The 17,849-nt window shown below is 35.3% G+C and overlaps 1 long non-coding RNA gene across 1 annotated transcript; it reads left to right on the forward strand.

The window, feature by feature from the left end:
- The first annotated feature begins 300 nt into the window (after positions 1–300).
- On the forward strand, positions 301–4,123 carry LOC135406782 (uncharacterized). The gene is made up of 3 exons (XR_010426475.1): positions 301–394; positions 2,837–2,928; positions 3,852–4,123. It is a non-coding gene; the product is annotated as an uncharacterized LOC135406782 (long non-coding RNA).
- The last annotated feature ends 13,726 nt before the right edge of the window (positions 4,124–17,849 follow it).

The raw sequence follows: 17,849 nt of genomic DNA on the forward strand, positions 1-17,849 counted from the left end.
ACAAAATTCAACCAGATATTGGAACAGTAGAAAACCTTCCACGAGTTTTACAGCAGTGGTTAAATGGACCCTTTGTAACAAAACAAAATACAACCTTGTACCTTAGAGCCAGTGCTGGTGCAAATGTGTCTATATAGGTACAGATGGCTCCATTAAACACCTCAGAGGCAAAGAGTATTTTATTTCTACTGTTGCATCTTGATGGGAATTTTTTATCAAAATGTCATTGCATGAGAAAATGCTGTTTTGTTAAAATTCTTTTAATGATTTTAAAACACCTGCTTGAAATGTCTTAGGTTCAGTGGATATTCACCAAATCTGAGTGAAAGTCCCAGAAAATGCTTAGTGGGACTGGTCAGACTTGCTGATTGTAAGATGGAGTCTTTAGCCATAGGTGAGTTGATTTGATTCAGAGGTCTCTAAGCTGAGGACCTCAAAAAAGCATTAATGCACCTGAACAGTGTGTATATCTGCAGAGCACTTATTCCTTTTCCTGTTCAGTATAGTCACTGACTTACAGAAGTGGAGGAAGACAAGAGACCTCATGAGGTCTTTCACTCCAAGTGTCATTTCCTTCCATTCTGGGTGCACAACACAAGTAGAGCAGTATGGTGCACATACTGTATGCACAGTATGAACCAGGGCTCAGGGCAAGCTCCAAGAGTCAGCAAAAGAAAAATGTGTGAGAGATGACTCTTTCCATTTGCTGGCTCCTACCTGAGCTGCTGACTCAGAATAAGGTCTGAAACGGGTGCCTTATGCAGCAACAAAATGTGGCCAGCATCTATTCACCTTTGTGTAATACGGTCTCCTGGCTTCCTCTGAATTTCTGTCAGCTCAATTAGCCTATTATTTGGGAAATGAAAATACAGGCTGGCAAAGACCCCTTGAAAGATGGTTCACTTCTGACTGTGGCTATCACTTGATTGGACTTTGAATAGGCCATCTGGAAGTACTTTGCTCTAAACTTTTCTTTAAAATGACCTACTTGAGAAGCTCCATTGTACTTTGGCATCATCTATTATAGTGTGTCATGATCCTGATAGTGAGAACATTTTCCCTAATATTTAACCCAGATCTCCTTTGTCACATGTTATGATGTTTGCTAGTTGTACTGTCCCTCACAGACACAGGGAACAACTGATCACTGTCTTGTTTTCAAATCCTTTATATAGATTAGAAGAGACCTTTATGTCTACTCTAAGATAAACTCAACTCTTTTAGCCTTTTCCCACTGGTCGTGCTTTCTTAGATCATTATTATTCTTTCTAATTTCTACTAAACTCGCTGAAATCTCACACTACATACCTTGCAAAGTGTTTTTTCCAAAAAATAGTGTAGAGATACAGCCGTTGTACAGAGAAGTCCTGTTTTGTTGTGAGTTTGACATGGTGTTTTGTTGGATATCAGGGAAAGAATGATTGTGAATATGAGAGACCATGTTTGTAATTTTTCATACATGTAAAATGTTAAAAAAATATGGTGGAAATTTTGGGAAAAATCAATATTATCTTTATTAGAAAGACTAGAAGCATTTAGATTTTAGCAATGAATTTAGAAGAATCTCAGCTCTGAAACTTGTCCTTGTTAAATCATATTCAATGTCACAATTGTTTACATAAGCAAGGATAATTAGTACATCTGTAATCACTTTTACTGGCAGTCTATGAAAGAGCTGAATGTTTCAACTTCAGCTCTTTATAAAGTAAAGAATAAGTCAATGTTATGTAATCTAAACTATAAATATTGAACACAAAATTACCGATTAATGTTAGGTACTAATAGGTCTCTAGGAATAATAATAATAAAAAATTACAGCATTTTAATTTTAAGCAAAGTTATTAACTAAGAGTTGGGTTTGCAGAATCTTCATTAGAACACCACCTCATTTTTTTCAGCATGTGTTTGTGCTGTAAATACTAAACAAATATTGACTAACTCTGAATGGAATAGCAGTAAAATTTTTACAGCAGTAAAATTAATTCCTGGAACTACCACAGAGAGCTTAGAAATAAAAGGAATGCATTATGAAGGGAACAATTTCTCCTGATGGCAACTTTTATTTCTAGTACCTACCCTTCATGTACTGGAAAATTCTGTTCCATAATTGCTTCTTGAATATTGGTATGAATACTCTTCAAGGTACCTTGGCAGTCATTTCTTTCACAGTTATTTTTTTTTTACAAGTAATAGTATCCCACTTGATTTCCAGGATTAGCCCCAATTTGATTCTCTTTCATATGACCCACAGTCTGTTGTACCTTAATAATGTTATTTTAAAGGATGCCTAAGATGTTTCTGATACTCAGAAGGCCTGCTCATTGGCAGGATTTTTTCCTTCTGAAGAAATTATTATGTATAGTTATTTTGAATGTGGATGAGCTTTCATATGTGTTTAAGCAAAACCATTGATACTGTAACAATTCACTTTCTTGTAATAGTTATTTGATAGAGAAATTTAAATGAATAATGTCTTTGCTGTGTGTCTTTAGAATAGCTGATCTTCTCTGATTTATATCAATGACTATGTAAATATTCCTCAAACCTGCAACATTTCTTCTAGATGTTTCCTGTGATGAAATGTTCTAACCTCAATTCTTTTTTGTTCTGTTACAGATATCTATTTCAAAAAATGTCCTAGTTCTTGATGTTGAATATTTTACCTCTATTTTGTGAACCCTCTTCATTTTAAGATTAGAAAAAATAGCCCTCTGAAACAGACAATATGGGCCAAGTCATTCCTTTAGGGTATTATTTTAGACAGCTGCATAGCAAATAAGCAGAGTAAGGCTTATTTACACACAGTCATTGAAGCATTCATTCCACTGATTTATAGGACAGTAAAAGGTCTTTGAGACACAGAACAAGCGATTTTGAGCTGAAGCTGAAAGAGAGGATTTTCTATTCTGTCCACCCCCAGCCCCAAAGGTATTAAAAAAAATCAATTGTAGGATTTGTTGCCAGAACAGATAGATATAGTACAGTCCTACATCCTGGATAATATTGATCTCAGATGCTGAGTCTCCATTTTTCACACTGTAATCATAGTAAGCATTTGCAAAGGTCTTAATAATATAGTATTTTGACATTGTTTCTGTAAAAGGTAAAACATGCATATTTGCTTTTAACTAAACTGTGAAGGCTGTGCTGTGACTAGTGCTACCAAATGTTTTTGATGGTGAAATGAGCTAAATGTTAACGTGCTGATCTGGGGAGACCAAAGTGGGGCATAATTTCCAGCATTGAACTTATTCTGATACCACTGAATGTTTTATTGATATTCAGCATTTCTGAATTTAATCTGCTTTTAATTAAAAACAATTACACCTCTGAGTATGTGAGCTAGTTATACAAGCTCTCATATATAGGTATTTCCAGAAAGTTCTAGGTCTTATAGTAAGATGAAACCGCCAGGCTCTGGAGATACCTATTTTTCCTTATTGTTTGTAGGGGAACCTTTGAATTTCAGTTAGCACCACAACCTGACATAAATCAAACAGCAGTCTAATAAGTTATCAAATGAAATGGTAGCTTTGTGGAATTTATTTTGCTTAGCATCCACAAATGTTCAAATTGCAGCTGTAACAAGAAGAAAATAGCAAGAAGACTTAGATGGTGATATTAGTATTACTAGTGTCAATTATACTGTTGGAATATCATGATTTCTGAGCTTCAAAAAAATACAATTTTTTGAATTGGAAAAAGTTCAGGATGTCAAATAATTGGCACTTATTTGAACTCTGGAAAATTTCCTTGTATTGACACACTCATAAATATCAGTCTAGCCTATGCAAAGCAAAGGTTAAGAAGCAGAGTGCTCTTACAATTTATGATCTCTTCTAGCAAGCCAGGATGACCAGCAGATCAAGGTCAACAAGCTTGTCAAGAACACAAATTAAGCAAATGGAGAAGAGGCTGCCAATGACACCTGGTTACAGTTGCAGAGACCGATTTGACTCCTCTTGTTTGGGTTTAGAGTCCTCCTTGTGCTGCTACTGTGTTGGAGATGGTTAAGAGAGGAAGCAGAGTCCAAGAGAGGAGGTCTTGGAGGGGGTTTTTTTGGAGCAGCAGATCCATTTTTTCAAAAATAAAGATAATAATTGGTATATTGAAGACTACAGAAGTGCCTCTTGCTTGGCTACAGGCTGCAGACATGCAATGCTACATCTAGCCTGCAGGTACTGGAGCTTTGATAAGTCCAGGGCAAGGGATGGGTCAGCTGTCTATGACAGTACCTGTTTCTTTCAACTAAATCTAAAGTGTTTCTCTCTTCCCGCTCCCCCTTCTCCACATGTACCCTCCACCCCCAGTACACATCTACAGTACAAGGTCCTAAAGTTATACAAAATTCATCTCTACCATGGAAAGTAAGTGGTCTGAATAACAAACATCCTTTAGGATTTAAATCAATAGTGTTACTGTTTATTTCTGAAGATATTTTTTTCCTTATTGTTGTTGAAAAGAAATTCCAAGGATTAAAAATTATTCATATCATTCTTGAATAACATGTATGAAATTTAATCATTCCAGTTTATAGACTTTTAACAATGATTCAAACACAGATTATAAAATTATCTTAATATCCTTGTTCCCCTATTCAACAAATGTGCCTGCTTGCAAGCCCGTTGGAAGTCACAAGCAGCTTGTATTGGAATACTAACAATGCTATTCTAAAAGCAACTAATAAGAAAAAAACCAGAAATGCCTGTAAAAATTACTTTAGAATGTCTTTGGAAGGAATAGTCTCAATTTCAAAATCATTCAGTTCAGTAGCATTACCAGAATCAGGTACCATTATGATAAATGAGACATTTTCTCTTGATTTATTATTAGTCAAAGGCAGAAAAAAAATGCTTAAACTCTCTTTCAAAGGTTAAAGATTTATACCCATTTTACTATACATGGGAAAAGAAAACAAAAACCCTATTATATTTTGTGGGGCACAGATTCCTTCAGTTTCCTTCATACATTATATATTTCAACTTCCTATGTCACCACTGCAAAGATTTCAAATGGAAAATATTTTAGGAAATTTAAAAACTATTTGGATAAAATGTGATAAGTGAATAGGGTACCCTTAAACAGGCTAATTTTCAAGACTCTCAGATCTGACAGATCAATACTGGTATTTATGCATTATTTTGGATCAGGTTCAAACACAAAAATGAAGTTTATAATTAGTCAACTGTGGTACTTTTAAAGTTTTTTACAATAATGTCCTTGAGATTGTAACTCCAAATACCAAATCTTCTCAGAATTTATTTCAAATCTTTGAAACATTCTATGCAATTAAAACCAGGTTTCCACACCTTGCAAATAGAGTGATTTGTATTATTTAGCTGTCCTTTTCTCTACTCTAGGCAAAGTCTTTATTTCCCTTTAAAAAACATTCAATTGTACTCCTACATAATTCTGAGAGAAATTAAAGAGCTTTTAGTAGGTAACTGAATATTGTTTTCTTTTCTCTCTACCTCACTGTACTATCCTGGTACCACTTTTGATCCTCTTCCTAGCTAAGTCTATGGCTAGTCAAACCTACTGAAAAATGTAGTAGAAGATATGGAAACATGAATTACAATATTTTTCAGATCTGTGCTTTCATATATGTGTTTTCACACGTGTGCCAGCCTTGATATGGACATCAGTGTATGGTCAGTTACTGCAGTTATGTCTTTAAAGATTTCTAATTCAGTGGTTGCTCACAGTTGCTCACAGAGGATCTGAAGAATCAATTCCAGTCTAAGTCCAAAGTAGAGAATAAACCCTGTCTTTGCTCTTTCCTTTCTGTCACTCTTTCTCCCTCAAAGCCAGCTTCAAGTAAGAGTTGCATATTTGGTAGGTATTATTTCCACAAAATGCATTTAAGAATATAAAAACTTTGTTGCAAAATGAAATGTAAAAAATTCTTAAGGGGATGTCAAATACACAAGTGTGAACAGCTCTGAAACAGCTACAACTGAAAAAAACATGTATACACTAGAGAAGTGCTCAGCATGTACTAAGTCATCACTAGTACTTCATCTTGATATCAGTGGAGTGAGATAGTGATGTCTATATCTACGTCTTCCTCCCACCATCTCCTGCACCCCTGGCAGGCTCTGCACACCAGGAGGCACACACAGTCCAAGACTGGCTGTGAAATCATCCAAAGAGAATTCATCATTACCAGGATCAAGGCCTGCGTGAGGAAGTTTCAGTATAGAATGTGTAGCAAACCCTAACCAGTAAATAAAATTATAGACATATATGATGTAACAATCATTGGAAAAACTTCACAAAATCCTTTAATTTTTTCCCATATAGAGGAAAAATTTTTGCAAACATCATATGGTGATGACCCATAAAATTAGTTCATATCTTAAAGGTCATACTCAGGCAAGGAAGCCAGTGAAGTCAACTAATATTTGTTTCAGAAAAAATTGGCTTAGAATTCTGGTGGTTTACAGGAATGCAAAGAAAAAAAAAAGATATACATGAAGGATTGTAGTATGGAGATACTAGATGATTATTTTTTGCATGTCTTTAAACACATCAACAAAAAACATATGTTTCTGTGAATATGAAATATCTTACATTTGATTAGTAACTAAGAGAGATATGAAATAGTTTCTGAAGTTAGACATTTACAGGCAAACCAAAATTGTTTCAAAGCTTGCTATGTTGATCCATGGATAATTTATACTAGTTTTCGATAGCCATGAGGGAAAGGAGGAAGCTCAGGAGGGGCAGAGAGAGAATTTTGTGCCAATATTTAAATGGAATGACCCTTGATTCTGGGAAAAATAATAGAAAAGTGATATTAAACACTATTAATAAAGAATTAAGGAGGGTAATTTATGCCAGTCAAAAGTTTGTGCAAAATAGGTGTTATGAAACTAATACAATACCTATTTAATGAGATTACGAGTTTGACTGGGAAAGGTAGCAGTCCTGATAGAATACAAGTGCTTATATACAAACCTCTGCAAGGAATTTTACTTGAGTTAGCATGACATCTTGATTGACAAAACAAAACATAAGAAAATTAAGAGAGTCAGATTATGAATATGAAATAAACTGCTGACTTGTTTCTAATTGTAAAGAGGGAATAGGTTTCCCTGTCTGAGGGCATAGGTTTCCAGCAGGACACACAAGGATTCTTGGTCCAAACAATGAATTCTTTCAAATCAACATTAAAGAAAAGACAATGCAACTATGGGTGAAATTTACAGATTAAACAATTTAGGGGAGAGGTAAAAAGCAAAGGGTCATCACTGTAGAAAAATCTGGATTATTTGTTTGCCTGGATGTAATTTAATGCAGTTAAACGTGAAAGTATCACTGTCTGTTCTGAAAAGCATTTTGACCCCCAAAAGACTTTCAAGGGGATTTACCTGGTACAGCAGATGACCAGCTGATGGTAAACCTCTGCTCTGCTTCTTTCATACTTATATGTCCTTGACCAACTAAACAGCAAAATATCAAGAAAAGCAGACATATTCAGCGTAGTGATTCCAATCCTGATTTGTTGTAATCAAGACAAGTGGAAGAAAGCTACAATGCACACCTCTGCAGATATTTTCATACCTTTAGCTACAGAAATACAAATATTTTAAAATATACAATGATATTCACATTTGAATGAATACAAGCTTAGTAAATTTTCAGAGCCTTGTACTTTTGAACTTCGTTCTGGGATTTTTCTTTTCATGGAGTTTTTCATTTCTATACAGTTGTATATAATATAAGGTGCTAAGCCTGGTGTTCAGTGACAGGACATATAGGAATGGTTCAAAGCTGCATCAGGCATGCGTCAGTCTTAATATTATGGAACATTTCTTTACTGAGTGGTCAAACACTGTAACAGGCTTTCTAGAGAGGTGTTTGGTGCCCCAAGTCTGTCAATGTTTAAGAGGCATTTGGACAATGCCCTTAGTAACAACATGCATCAACTTTTGGTCAGCCCTGAAATAGTCAGACAAATGGACTAGATGATCATTGTAGATCCTTTCCAAATGGAACCACTCTATTCTATTCTACTCTAATCAACATGTCCCCTTAATGTTTTAGGAAACAATGTCTTTTTATCATCCTATTAACTGTATTAATCATATCAATAACAATTTACAGAGATTACATTGCGCATAAGAAAACAGCACACATCCTTTTACTAGCATTACATCTATTAAAAATAACATTTTTTGCTTTATAATCAGAAATCTAAGTAAGAAAATATTGTGTTATTTATTCCTAAACTAAAGTATCAATGTTATAAAAAGCAATAAAAATTTAATGAAATATAATTCTAAAAGCTGTCTAGTTTTGGTATTTATACTATTTTTGTGCTTTTAAAAGTATATAAAAAAGCCAAAGTAACTTTTAAGTCATTGTGTTTTGAAACATCTTATGACAGTGTAGAATCATAAAGTCATTCAGACTGGAAGGGACCTCAGGAGGTCCCTGGTCCAATCTCCCACTCACAGCAGGGTCAGCTATTCAGTCAGAACAGGCTGATCTAGGTGGGGCTTGAAAGCCCTCAAGTTCAGCAACTTCAAAATCTGGACAGCCTTTGCCACTTTCTGACTGTCCTCATGGGAAAAATCTTCTCCATCCAGCCTGAACTGAATTTTGAAGTCACACTGTTTGTTCCTTGTCCTGGTGCCACGCTCTGCTCTGTATTGCCTGGCTCCTTCTTCTCAATACTTCCTTGAAGTTCTGGTTCAAGGAGTTGGGTATTTGTATCGCAATAAACATTTTTGTATTTTAAACATAATAAATAGCCATTTTGCTTAAACATGAGAGCATCATGTTCACAGATTTTCATTAAGGATTTTGGTGGTACCTGTCATAATATCTGTGGACAATCATGTTAATTGAACACAAAACAGCCTCATAGCCAAAAGCTGACAGAGCTATCTGCATAATATAACAAAGGATCTGATAACAGGAGGACAAAATATGGATGTCTTCTTTGATCTAGCAGAGCACAACAAAAGCCCAGGGCTGAATGGTGAAACCATGTCAAATCGTGCCAGAAGAAAGGTGTAAACTTTTAACACTGGAGATAAATAATGTTTCAAATAACCTGCCTGAGGTCATGGCACATTATTCTGGAAATATTAAACAAGACTGAATGCTTTATCCCCGAAAATATATACTCTACTTCAAACAGGAATTAAATTGGGAGCATCCTGTGGCTTGTGTTAAGCAGGGGGTCAGACTAGATGAACACTATGGTCCCTTCTGGCCTTAACTTCTATGAATCTAAGTGGAACACAGCACCAGGAGAACTCAAATCCCCTCACAGATTTAATAAAAGCCAAAAGCACATGACTGACCCAGAGGCAATTTTGAGAGTTGCTAGCATGACCAACTGCTGATAATGTAGGGCTCTGCCAAGTGGTCAGACACTGGCACTGATAGGACACATTTCACAACTGACATCTGGAATTTCAGGTAGTTGTGTGCATCACATGCAGCAAAGCTAATGACTAGAGAAGACAAGGAAGGCACTAAGCTACTAGGAAAGTGATTCTTCTAAAGAAACAAAAGAAAATTCAATTTTCTCTAATTTTATCTCTTCCAAAATTTAATAATAGGATTTGCTAATTGAGAATTGTAGGTTTTTGGGTTTTTTTAAATTATTGTCATGGTTTAACCCCAGCCGGCAACTAAGCCCCACACAGCCATTTGCTCACTCCCTTGGGTGGGATGGAGAGAGAATTGGAAGAACAAAAATGAACACATATATAGCAACATACTTCTAAATAAATATCTAGTAGTTATGAACACTGCTTATCAAATTTATTCATATTCTAACACTGGTATTTATTTTGAATTTTTAGCTGGAAACTTTATTAATAACTGCAGTGAAAACCAGAGAAACCATAAAGGAAGAAGGCATAGTTATAGCTGATAGAGTGTCTGAGACTGGGTTTTTCATTTCCATATCTCTGTACACTATGCGTGAGTCAATTTTATTGTTTAATAATCACTTCTTTCTTTTACCATCTCTATTCATTTCTCGTATGCTGGAAACACTTCACTAATTTCCATATATTTATCTCTCATTTACAATTAGACAACTCCCAGAAACAGAGGATGAAACTGATTTCATCTAAATTTAAAAGTACACAGCACAAAAGTCTGTTTTTTGGTTTAGTCATCCTAGGCTCCCTCAGAAATCAGTAAAGAGAAATTAGCACTTCGGAAGTGTGATTCGTCTGATCTGCTGTAGATGTACACTTGAGGATGGGAATCATTTTTTCTTCAGTCTGGAAAACAGACAAATGGGAGAAAGCATGTGAAATGCAAAGGGGTTACAGAATCATGAATGGCCTGCAAAAAGGTAAAATGAGTCAACTGCCCAGTGTTTCTGAAAAAAAAAAAAAAGAGAAATAGAAGACACTAAATAGAGATGACTGTAGCTTCATTAAATCAACCACACTAAAAATGAATGAGAGGAAGTAGAGTGAAAAATCTATGGAACTCCATGCCAAAAGACTGCTTAACGTGCATATGGGTGTTAAAAGAAGATTGTACAAGGAGATGTAAAATAAATAATTTTCAAATTGCTAAAATCTCAAAATTACATACACAGCATGAAAATCCTTCGAGTTAAAATAGCCAGAGACCAGAAGAGTAATCAGGAAAAGTACCATATATATGCTCACCCTTCCCTGAGGTAGGTGGATCCCTGGTCAGCCTAAATATGGTTCTATTATGCTCAAACACTGACTATAATAGATGGAGTGGAGATCGTTTAAGAAGCAAGTTAAAATCTACACTGTGGATGACTGTATTTGATCAGATGAAATCCACTGAGTGTCTTTGAAAACAAAATCAGCTCAAGTTTAAAATAGGTTATATGTGGGAGAAGAAGGAAAATCAGCCAATAAGGTGCTGGACTTATCATTTTTGTAGGCAAACAGACTTCCCACCACAGTTCTGCTTGTACCTGGTTCCTGCAGTCCATTAATGTAATCATAGGGCTGTTGGCTTTTCAAATAATACTTCTGAAGTAACTGAAATCTGAAATTGAATGGAGTTTACCCCCACAGGTTAAAAAGGACTGCTGCAGATTAATCACAGTTGGTAGCTAAATCCCAGCAGAATGAGGGAGACAATCAGAAGGGCAAAAGTAAGAAAAATTACTTACATAGCCCACCAGAGGGACCTGATTCTTTTTTATTTACAAAAAGAGATTCAGCTGAACAGACACCTTGGTTTTAATTTAAAATAGATTAATCTCAGCTTCATTTCTGTAAAGGTTAAAATTATTTTGTGCTGATATATTTGGAGGGTAGGGGGTTGTATATCTGTATAAATCCATGCAGTCATTGAACAGAGAAACTAAGGTTTGTTTCAACTATCTTCCTATCAAGACATGGCTCTTCTCCACATCAGAATTGGATGTAAAAAAAACTGTAGTATGTTCATCTATGACCTTAGAAGAGCATCTCAGCAGATTATTCAGTTACTATAACACTTATTTTTCATATACTTAATATAAAAACCTTCATGTTGCCTCTCCTTTCCTGTGACTCCTGTCAGATCTTGTAATGCAGCTTGACATATACATATCATCATGTTCTCTTTCTAGAAACTGGCTTTCCTTAAACCTTAACTGACTACTCTAGTGGAAGTCCTGGCAAGAAGCAATACTTTAAGAGCTGAGTGAGCAATACTTAACTATCTTTAAGAGCAGAGTGAGAAAACAGTGTTTAAAAGGCTCTGCAGAGTTCAGGGCTCTCTCCATGGTCCATTCTCACAACATTTCCTTGATTTCCTGACAGAAAATCTGAGCAATGTCAGCAACCATGGGCTGCTGCCAAGTTTGCTTTCCTCTTACCTTTCTTTCCCTTCTCCAAAAATGGTGTCAGATATATAATGAAGCTCAATATAATGTATCCTATATTTATACTGTAGTAATACTGCCATATCACCCAAGATAACAGACACTTGATACATACAATGCATGCATTTTTTGAACAGTTGAATTATAGTTTCCTTAGATCAAAAAGTAAAATGAAGCAAAAATGTGTAGCAACATTACTCAAATCAGATGATCATATTGAATTTTTCATACTAGAGATTTAACTGGAGAAAAGCTTAAAGGAAGTCACAAAAACAACACTAGACTTCCCATACGTTTTTAAACAGAATGTGGAATGAGGGGGAAAAAATAAAAAAAAAAAACACTTTAGAGTATATTTTGAAGGATAGATGACTGTACCTACTGTAACAAGTCTCAGTGTGTTTCAAATGTGTGGAGCAGCACAGAACATACAGAAAGAAATAGGTCTTTAGCTAACAGCAGAGCAGAGAGGTTTTTAAAATATCAAGTTTATGTATGCAGAGCAAATTATTTTTCAGCATTGTAGACTGAAACGGATATAGATCAACAGGCACTTTTTTGACAAAATATCTGCATTTCTCAAGCAGTTTTATGGAATATGAGAGATGATCTTTGGCAATTTACAGTATGCTGAAGACTAGACAGAGAAATAATCTGCTGTAACAAATAGAACAACACTGTGAATAGAGATGGTGGAAAATATCCTTTAGTGGTTTGTAGTGGAAACTAATGCAGTTTAGGGCTTTTCTCCATCTCACTATTGTTCATCCAGTTTGAGTACTAGATAATAAAGAAGCTAACATGAGGATTTATCAGGAAATTACAATGCTAATTTTTCTGATGACATTACTTGGCTCAGCTCTGTGTATTGATGGTAAACAAAAGATCCACCAAACAACAAGAAAATCAAAACAAAACAGTTTGATGGTTTCATCAATAAAAGGAAAACAAAAAATATGGTTATTAACATCCCAAAAGGAGCATAACTTCAGAAAGAGAAATATTAAAAGAAATAAGTCACTTTTTCTATCCAGATTGGAGCCTTGCAATGAAAATGATACTGTGGTAGACATTCAGCAATGATGACCAAATGCTGCTAATGGCTTTTATAACTTTGAAAAGATTTGGAAAAATAGCGTGATTAGCATTGTCCCAAAAGTGATTTCTCAAAATTGTCATCTTTATGAAACAGTCATAAAGATATTTAGTAGTGGTTAGGAAGAATTATTAACTAACTCAAAAGCTTTGATTGAAAGAGTTTATCAAAACTTATTGGGAAGTTCATTATATTGTAATTTCTAAGGAAAGAAGCCAAAGTCATTAATCAGACATGAGGGAAGAATGGAGATCAACATATTCAGAATAAGCTTTAAGAGTAATATCAGTGTGACCTTTCTGCCAAACACCATTCAGAAGAAGATGAATGAGAGCTAAGAAAACCTAAATGAGACAATAGGTAAAGAAACCCAGTTCGTCAACATGACACTAAAAAACTGAAGACCATCATATCAAAATAATTATATAAATTGCAGAAACCAGGGCCCAGCCCATGACCAGGATGGTGCAGAAAATTAGACAAGAACAAGAAAAAAATACTTTTCTTCACTAAAAGATTTCAGATGTTATAAAAGATTTCAGCTCCTCAAGGAGAGCTGAATAATCCTTTTAGGATTTTAGAGCAGTTTCTCACTATTCACAGTTCAGCTGTGTCTGAAGTCTTTCCCCAGTATGTTGATTATGCTTAAGAAATACTAACCAGCAAATTAGTTTTTAAAAAGCCAGTTGTGAAGGGATTCCTTCATGATCCCCTACCAGCCTCCATTTAACATGGATCTCAGTCAGATTTAAGTAGTCTAAAGTGTAATGAAGAGATCTCCTTAGTCAGCTTCTCCTCATTTCCCTCAGGGACTTTGATCCAGTGTTATAAATGGCACAAGAAGTCTGACTGCTAACACCTAGGAGCACAGCAAAAGGGTCTTACCTGTAAAACCTTATTGGAACAGGAGCCCATCCTCTATATTGAAGGATTCTCTTTTTGTTAGAAAATGTTACTATTTTTTTTATCCCGCAGTTTTCTAATAAATATATTCAAAGTATTGTCCAAAGCTAATATTTTACTATTTTGTATTTGCTTTTAATTTCATGTAGTGTATTGAGTTTCTATGTTTACTCAACATCAATATTTGAATAGTCTTTCAGAGATACATGCTAAAGCCATGGCCAATCAAGCCTGGCTAATGTTATACATCTATTTAAACCTGACCTTCAACTCTTCTCTCTGATCAACCAGTGTCTTCACTGTTCTTCAGCTAATGGATTTTTAGCACCACATGTGAAGTGTGGAGTGTGCATCAGCATCTTTTACATTCACTCTCTCCAGAAGACAGAAGAAAGGGAATATCTGACTAAAAATGCCTAAATGGATTCAGCTGTACAAACACAACCTATTCATTTGAAGAGGGGAGACTGAATGACAGAGCTCAGTTTAAATGTGGCAAACTGTCAATTTAATTGAAACTAATAAATATACGTATGAAGGGCAGCAGACAGACAGTTTATTGTTTGTGGTTTTTTTGCTCCTGTAAATTCTGCTCAGTGAAAGCTGGCCAAATCTTTATGTTTGACTGTAAAGAGTCTCTTTTCTTTCTGACTTTATTGGTTCGGGTATTCATTTAAGGCCTTCAACAGACATGGAAAAATATAGTAATCTGAGGACAAAGGGAATTCATTGTAAGATTACTACAGTATCTTTGAACATAAGAGTATGGATTTCCACAAAGAAATTCACATACCTACTTTTCAATTTAATAGAAATATATCAACATAATATGATATAATGTCATACTGAATAGAGGTACATTTATATTGCATTAGCTTTCATTTAAATAGCTAGAAATTTTGCAGGGGAATCACTACTCTCTACACAGACTTTAATTAATTTCTTTTCCCCGTGAATCTCTTCACAATCTTCCTACTTGTTGGCCATCTATTATCACTACAGTTTAGTTTTAAACCTTTGTCTAGAAAATTTTTCACATATAAGTAAAAAATCTTCCACAGTTCAGCAGCAAAACTCTTGTGTGCATCACATGAATGGTTGGTGGCTTGCATTGTTAGGCTACTAATATGGGAACTTGCACACAATTTCTGGGCAATAACTAAACACAAAGGCAAATGGACATGGGTAGCTAATGGTTAACTATTACTGGTAGTTGAAAGAAGTCTGTTTTAAATGTGGTATGATGAGTTTGGGGTCCTCTCTGAAATTCACAGTCTTTAATTCTGACTACTGCTGAAATCTTTGGGGGATTTTATGTCTCTTTTGGCATGCAATACCTTGCATTCACTTTCTTATTTATAGGTCAAAATGCATGAAAAAGCTTTCATTCAAAAGTATATGCCCAAAGGGATTTGCAGTAGTACAAAACTCTCATGAAAATTTATAAAAGGAACCAAAGACCTTAGAATCGGCATACAGAATTCAAGTCTATTAACACACTGATCTCAGATAATGAAAAATCTGATAAATCACAGGACAAAGGGGCCTATTATGTAATTTATTCTGATCTCCTACATTGCACAGACTATAACTTTTCACCCAGTAATATCCTGATCTCTGGATTAGCTAACGCTCTTCTAAAAAGACAAACAGCTTTACTTTAAACTTTAGTGGCAGATACTCTGTCTGAATCCCTGATAGTAGTTCTAGTGGTTAATCATACTGATTGTGTCATAGATGTGGTTGATTTACCTGGCATTCTCTGCCAGCCTTTGGATGTCAGTATGCCTTTATTCTATCAGATAGCTCTCCGCTATAAGGATTCTTTCCTCAACACTACTGTCATCATTTCTTGATCACTAAACCTCTTCTTTGATAAATTAAATGGAGAGAGATTCTACAAGGATTTCAAAAAATTTCTCACTTTTTTTCCACCTTTGTTCTGACCTCATTTAGTAAGGCACAGTAAATGGCTTAGCAACTCTGCACCTAACCTTCTCCTTCTATGCCACCTATTACCTCAGCCACAACTGGGGAAAGTGCATACCGGGCCAGTATGACCTATATTCCTGGTTCCTAGGCATATGGACTTTTGTTTGGCTTTAAATGAGAAAAGCACATCAAAGGGCTCTCAGGAAACAATTTTTACATGATTATTCCTTTTGTCTCAACCAGTTTCACTCATCTGCAAATTTCATTACAGCTTTATGTTTGCTTCCAGTAAAGTATTTGATTAGCACTGGGCCAAAGAGAGATTCTTCCTGACAGTCATCCAAACTTCATCGACTGAAGATGCCTATATCCTCCACCAGCTGTTACAAGCAAATTAAAGCCTGGATCACTTATATTCTCCATTTATTTCTGCATTCAGATTTAACAGTCAGTCCTCAAGGATAGGGTACCCTACCAAACACTTCATACAATTATACGGGCTACAGTAATAAACCTTAGACATGAGGGCATTAGTTTAATTCATATCCAAACAATCTATAAAATAATTATTAGTCTGGTTATAAAGACAGTAAAACTAACCATTCCAATTATCTGGCTTTCACCTCTCTTTCTCAATAATAATTTAGCCTAAATTGATAGAAACTTCCTGATGTCCCCCCTTTCTGTGATACTATGCTCGCCCCTTCATTTCTGCTTCGGATCATAAGCTTGATGAAAGGTTTTCCTCAAGAACTGTAGAGGGAGTGAGTCGTCTCTGACCCAAATTCTTACTTCACTCGTTAAAGAAGTGTGATACTGATGTTTCCTTCATCTTGGGTAATTTTTTATATTTTTGCAAAAAATCACCTTAATTTGTTCTTTTTTGATCGATTATCCCTAAATCCAGTTTTACCTCATTTCCAGGTTACATTCCTTTAACAATCACTTGATCAATCACTTGTGCCTTGCATTTAGAGCTCTGTGGCCTTTGCTATCTATCCAGTGCTTGTACTTTCAGGGCCTTATAACCTTGTGTTGTGAGTACCCATAGCAACCTTTTTCACAGCAGCCTCCATGCTGCTTTCAGGTCATACAACTGTTATTTCATTAGCTCAGTGTAGTAACCCATACATCCTTGTCCTAGGGCCATTAATAGCACATTTTACAAAAGCAGTAATGTGGACATTGTGCTCTGATAAATGCTGACTATCAGTATCCATCAGTTACAGCAATAATATTGGTAAATTTTTTTTACTATACGATCCATAGCTGGAGTCAAGTCCTATCTTTTTACTTTTTCTTTTCTCTCTTTTTTTTTTTTTAATCAAGGTGAATCATTCTTATGCTTACCTAAACAAATAAGAAAATGAAGAAGCAAACCAAAGCAATTCATTTCTCTATTCAGAAAGCAAGAAAACCTCTCTTAGTATATACACTCTGCCTTTCACAGATAGGCACAATCACGTTTTGGCAACATTTGGAGTCAGTTCTGGTCTGATTCACAGAAGTTTGTTTACCGTAGACTACCTTCTTGACATAAAGGTTCATTGAAGGTAATGAAGCAAATTCACTCCTACAGAATTGTAATTGCTCTGGCATTGTTTCTCCCTGAAAGTGACTGAAAAGAATTAGCAGATTTTTAAGTTCCTGCTAACTAATAAAGATATCTGATTGTTTGGTGGGCTTTATATCAGATTTCTGGGAAAGTAAAAAAATAAAATTATATAAGCTAGGCTGAAATTCTAGCTGTTGCACTTGTCCTTATACAGACTCAAAATGCATATATGACAGTAACACTAACAGTCTGAGACTGACATCTATTATAGGCTGGCTTTATCCTCTGATCACAGCATAAAGCTTTTATGGCTAAGACAGAAAGATTTCTGAGTGTTACACCTCAGTGAAACCCAAAAACCACTCTTGGTATTGATCTACACAGGTCAGTGGTTCTAATTCTTCATCAAAACGCTAAAGTCTTCACCAAAGTCAATGAAAAATGAAAATGACAGGAAATTTTGCCTTGTATGGTAAGGATTGAATTTAGCATGTCTTGTCAAGTAAATACATTTAAAGACAAACTGT

The sequence above is a fragment of the Pseudopipra pipra genome, chromosome 2, assembly GCF_036250125.1.
Source record: "Pseudopipra pipra isolate bDixPip1 chromosome 2, bDixPip1.hap1, whole genome shotgun sequence".
NCBI lineage: Eukaryota > Metazoa > Chordata > Aves > Passeriformes > Pipridae > Pseudopipra > Pseudopipra pipra.